Below are 6,000 nucleotides of genomic sequence, written 5' to 3' on the forward strand. Positions count from 1 at the left end.
TTAAAAAGTCCCAATACCATTTTAAATATAAGCTGATGTCCCAAATAGTTATACTTTTCAACCTTCATGGAACAAAAATTGTTTAAATTACAGGAGCCTGATCAAGAATATCAATGTTACGTGAGAACAGAATGAGGTGCATATCATCCTTGATGTCCTGAGTGTTACTGGCATTGTACCAAGGATGCTTTTAGTGAGCCAGCATAGGAGGAGATTATATCCTCATATTTTTATTTAACTAAAAAAGCAGTTATTTGATCCACTGTATAAGATTTTAACCAAAATTTGTTGTAAAACTATCATAACATGATAATATCTTTTACCAGGGCCATTTTTATCCAAATTCTTTTAAAATTATGAAAATTATACAATAATCATAATCATAATAGAAATAAAAATGAAAAAAGCAACTGACCTTTACATGAGATGTAAATTTTCAAAAATATTTTATACATTTGACTAATGAAGGATTGGAAAACATTAAGTGCTTACTATGTATACAGAATTGCTGCATTGGGATTACAAATATATAAAAAAGATAAAAGTGAAAACTAAAAGAGAGACGTTATTATTGTTCAACTCTTTCAGTTGTGTTTCACTCTTTTGTGACCCCATTTGGGGTTTTCTTGCCAAAGATACTGAAATCGTTTGCCAGTTCTTTCTCCAGCTCATTTTATAGATGAGAAACTGAGGCAAATAGGGTTAAGTGACTTACATACAATCATACAGCTAAGAAGTGTCTGAGTTTAGATTTGAACTCAGGTCTTCCTGATTCCAGACTGGATGTTTTATCCATTGTACCACCTAGCTGCCTCCATAATCAAAAAGCTTCTATTCTTATAGGGCAAGCCACAAAATAGAAGATAATGGTGACTTGCACATTAAATTTTGTTCTGAAAAAGTGGTATTAATATGTTAGTGGAGACAGTCTGAGTGAATGGTCAAATATCTAAAAGGGATCTAAAACTAAAGTACAATGTGTAAGTTCAGCCCATACATACATACACATATACATACACAATAAATGTATTCATATACACACACATATACTTATATATATGTTTGCATATATTCATACACATGCATACACATACACACATATATCTATATATAAACACATATATGTATATATGTGTATAGAAACACATATATACATACTCACATGTACATATACACATATGTGTGTAGATGTGTGTGTATGTATGTATGTATGTATGTATATGGAACTATGTGGGATAATTTGAACAAAAACAGGTACAAGTAAAACTGAGTTGGATCTTGGGGCTGGAGTTATGAAGATTTACTTCTTTAGGAACTAGGTTATGGAAGAAGAGTCAGGCATAGATGTCTGTGTCTTGGGTCTCTGGTCAGGTATGGAAGATAATGGTCCTTTATGAAAGTAGGAGATCAGTCAAAGTAGACAGATGGTGAAATAGCCTGGGTGAATACCTGAATATGATTTGAAAAAATCAAGCATGTTCTTGTTTCTAGAACCGGTTAGTATATATGAGGTCTACTGGGCTAAGTGGGGTAGTTTGCACAGTCATTTAACAGCTAAACAGATTGGACCCATGAGTATTATAACATTTGAATCTCTTAACATTATTCAATAGACCATGCAAATACTACTATCATTTTCCCCCACAGGAAAGAAACTGTCCAGATCAGCTCTTAAATGTTTGATATGGGGTGAAAATCTAGATTCTCTGACCTAAAATCCAGGTTATGTTCAATTATATCACATTGTCTCTCAAGCAAGGAAGAAAATTAACAAATTTTTGCTTTCAAGACAGAAACACTGGGGTGGAGCCAAGATGGTGGTGTGAAAACAAGGACTTGCTAGAGCTCTCCCACAAATCCCTCCAAACACCTGCAAAAAAAATGACTCTAAACATATTCTAGAGCTACAGAAACAAGGAAATTACAAAGTGAAACAATTTTCCAGCCCAACAGCATGGACGGTTACTGGGAAGGGTCTATCATACCATGCTGGGAGCAGAGCACAGCCCAACATGGGCCTCAGCAGGAAAGACCAGACCAGAGCAGGAGCAGAGCAAGCCTCAGGGCACTGAATCACTGATCCATGGTAGTTTCCAGACTTCTGAACCCACAAATATCGAAGACAACTTAAAAGGTCAGGGAGAAAACTCTGTTGGACCTGGGTGAAAGAAGGGTATGGTCTGACCCCAGCCCCAAGGTTGTGGAGGTAGCTGCTGTGGAGGTGTCTGCCACAGGTGCAGCAGCAGCAGTGGCTGCTTCCAGAGCTCCAGATCCACACATTGTGGGGGGAATGAAGAGGCCTATCAGAGCTGGAATGCAGGGTTCTCTTTGCTGGTGCTGAGGCAGAATTCTCTTGCTTTGCCCTGATAGGATTTGGGTTGCAGTCTTAGTTGGTGGTCTTGGGAGGAGGAGGAGCTCTGGTGTGAGTGCAAAACCCCTGAAGCTTGGGACCCAGCACTCTCCACTCCGGAAGCAGAGTTTTATCTTGACAAAGACCTAAAAAGTCAAGTAATTGGCTGGGAAAATGAGCAGATAGCATAAAAAATTACAGACAATGGAATCTTACTTTGGTGACAAAGAAGGTCAAAACATACAGTCAGAAAAAGACAACAAAGTCAAAGATCCTACATCAAAAGCCTTCAAGAAAAATATGAATTGGTCTCAGGGCATGGAAGAGCTCAAAAGCATTTGGAAAATAAAGTAACAGAAGTAGAGGAAAAATTGGGAAGAGAAATGAGAGTGATGCAAAAAAAAAATCATGAAAAACAAGTCAACAGCTTGCTAGAGGAGACCCCCAAAATACTGAAGAAAATAACACTTTAAAAAATAGACTAACCCAAATGGCAAAAGAGGTCAAAAAAAAAAAAACAAAGAGGAGAAGAATGCCTTAAAAAGCAAAATTAGCCCAATGGAAAAGGAGGTCCAAAAGATCACTAAAGAAAATAATTCCTTAAAAATTAGAATGGAGCAAATTGAAGATAATGACTCTATGTGATATCAAGAAATTAGAAAACAGAACCAAAAGAATGAAAAATAGAAGACAACGTGAAATATCTCATTGGAAAAACCACTGACCTGGAAAATAGATCCAGGAGAGGTAATTTAAAAATTATTGGACTACCTGAAAGCATGATTAAAAAAAAGCCTAGACATCATCTTTCAGGAAACTATCAAGGAAAATTGCCCTGATATTCTGGAACCAGAGGGTAAAATAGAACTTGAAAGAATCCACCAATTGCCTCTTGAAAGAGATCCCCAAAAGAAAATTCCTAAGAATATTGTAGCTAAATTCTAGAGTTCCTAGGTCAAGGAGAAAATATTGCAAGCAGCCAGGAAGAAGCAATTAGAGTATTGTGGAAACACAATCAGGATAACACAAGATCTAGCAGCTTCTACATTAAGGGATTGAAGGGTTTGGAATATGATATTCTAAAGATCAAAGGAGCTAGGAAATAAAACCAAGAATCACTTACCCAGGAAAACTGAATATAATACTCCAGGGCAAAATGTGGATTTTCAACTAAATAGAGGACTTTCAAGCATTCTTGATGGAAAGACAAAAGCTGAAAAGAAAATTTGACTTCCAAATACAAATATAAAGAGAAATGAAAAGGTAAGCAGGAAAGAGAAATCATAAGGGTCTTATTAAAATTGAACTGTTTACATTCCTACATGGGAAGATGATATTTGTAACTCATGAGACCTTTCTCAATATTAGGGTAGTTGAAGGGAATACATATATAGGTGTATATATTATGTATATACACACATACACACACACACATATATATACAAATATATGTATGTATATATGTTACATGTGTCTCTGTGTTCGTATGTGTGTATGTATGTATACATGTATGTATGTCTATATATGTGTGTGTGTATATACAATATATATATTGTGTCTGTATATATACATATATATGTATACATAATATATATATATATAATATTCTGAACAGAAAACTTTAGGTCTCATGAGTTACAAATATCAAATATCAGGGTGAGTTGAATATGAAGAGATGATATCTAAAAAAGTAAAATTAAGGGGTGAGAGAGTAATATATTTGGAGAAAGAAAAAGGGAGAGATAGAATGAGGTAAATTATCTCACATAAAATAGGCCAGGAAAAGATGTTAAAATGGAAGGGAAGCGGGGGTAGGTGAAAGAGAATGAATGAACCTTACTTGCTCAGATTTGGCTTAAGGAGGGAATAAGATACACACTCAATTGGGTATCTTACCCTACAGAAAAGTAGGGGGGAAGGGAATAAGGGAGAGATGATAAAAGGGAGGGCAAATTGGGGGAGAGGATGTATCAGTAATTAAGTTGGGACTTTTGTACTGTTTTCTCTTCTGGAGCACTTATTTAATCAAGTGCCCTTGATGGGTCTGGCATTTGTTTGTTTGATTAAATTATGAGTCTTTGATGACCTGCTTGTCTCAAGGGAAAGCCTAGTTTATGTGGGTTTGAGTCACATGTTTGTTACACTTTTAGTTCATGTGGGTTTGAGTAGCATGTTATGACACCCTTTGACCCTGAACAGGGTATATAAACTCAGAGGTTGGCATTTTTCCTTTGGGGGCTCTCACTCACTGGACAAGTGGTGCTTGACTCTTGTAACTGCCCTGCCCCTTTTGCTAACGCTTATGTTGGTTTGTATTTGATCTGTTTATAATGTATGTTTGTAATTTGTTTGTATTTGCTCTGAAGTTCAGGTTGCTGGCTTTTCCTCCTGAAATAAGTGAATATATATATATATATATATATATATATATATATATATATATATATATATATATATATATATATATATATATATGTATGTTTGATTAAAGAGAGATTGTTAACCCCTTAAAGTTACTTTCCTTAGTAAAGCAGATCAAAAACCTGTGCTGGCAGCTCTTGTTGCTGATCTTGTTGGGACTTAGACCCCTATAGCAGCTGCTACCCAAATTGTTGCGACAGAGGGTAGTCAAAAGCAAACGCTTTTGAAAAGGGACAGGGTCAAAGGAGAAAATTGAATAAATGGGGGATGGGATAGGATGGAGGGAAATATAGTTTGTCCTTCACAACATGATTATTATGAAAGTATTTTTTGCATAATGATGCATGTATAGCTATGTTGAATTGCTTTCCTTCTTAAGGGGGGTGGGTAGGGAGGGAAGAAGGGAGAAAATTTGGAATTCAAAGTTCTAAAAACAAATGTTAAAAATTGTTATTACATGTAACTGAGAAATAAGATATACAGGCAATGGGGTATAGTAATCTATTTTGCCCTACAAGGGAGAAGAGGATGGGGGTGGGGGGGTGGTGTGATCAAAGGGAGAGCAGACTGGGGAAAGGGGCAATCAGAATACATGCCATCTTGGGGGGGGTAGAGATGGGGAGAAAACTTGTGACTCAAAATCTTGTGGAAATTAATGTTGAAAACCAAAAAGAAATAAATTAATCTTTAAAAAATGGGAAAAAAGAGAAACACTAAACAAGCTCACTATAAGAAATGACCATACCTGTCCCCAAAGGAATGTTAAGAAAAGGAAAAATGATACCATCCTATGCCTGAGTAAGGTCTTTTTGTGACAATGATGAGGAAAACAATCCATAAATATGTGATTTTGGAGTATACATAAAACAGACTTGGAAAGTTAAATATTTAAACACTACTTTGGTAAACCTCAGCTATTTAACATAAAAAGACTGACAGATTATTTTTAAAATGTAAGTTATTTAGGAAGACTTCTCTGTTAGCAAGATTCATACACATAAATATTAATAATGCATCAAAAATCCTTTCTGCATATACCACCAAGGACACTTTGATCATTGGCTTTTCATATATTTCTTTTGTAGTTTTTAGAGTTCTACTTTTCTTAGATGGATGTCTAGACATAATGATAGCATAATGGGAGATTTCCTTTTCAAAACCTCAGTCTGTTCAATATTTGGCAAGGTTTCTGTTTAGACAGCCTACCAATATTCCCTGAACCATTTGTT

Source organism: Trichosurus vulpecula, chromosome 4 (genome assembly GCF_011100635.1).
Source record: "Trichosurus vulpecula isolate mTriVul1 chromosome 4, mTriVul1.pri, whole genome shotgun sequence".
NCBI classification, from domain to species: domain Eukaryota; kingdom Metazoa; phylum Chordata; class Mammalia; order Diprotodontia; family Phalangeridae; genus Trichosurus; species Trichosurus vulpecula.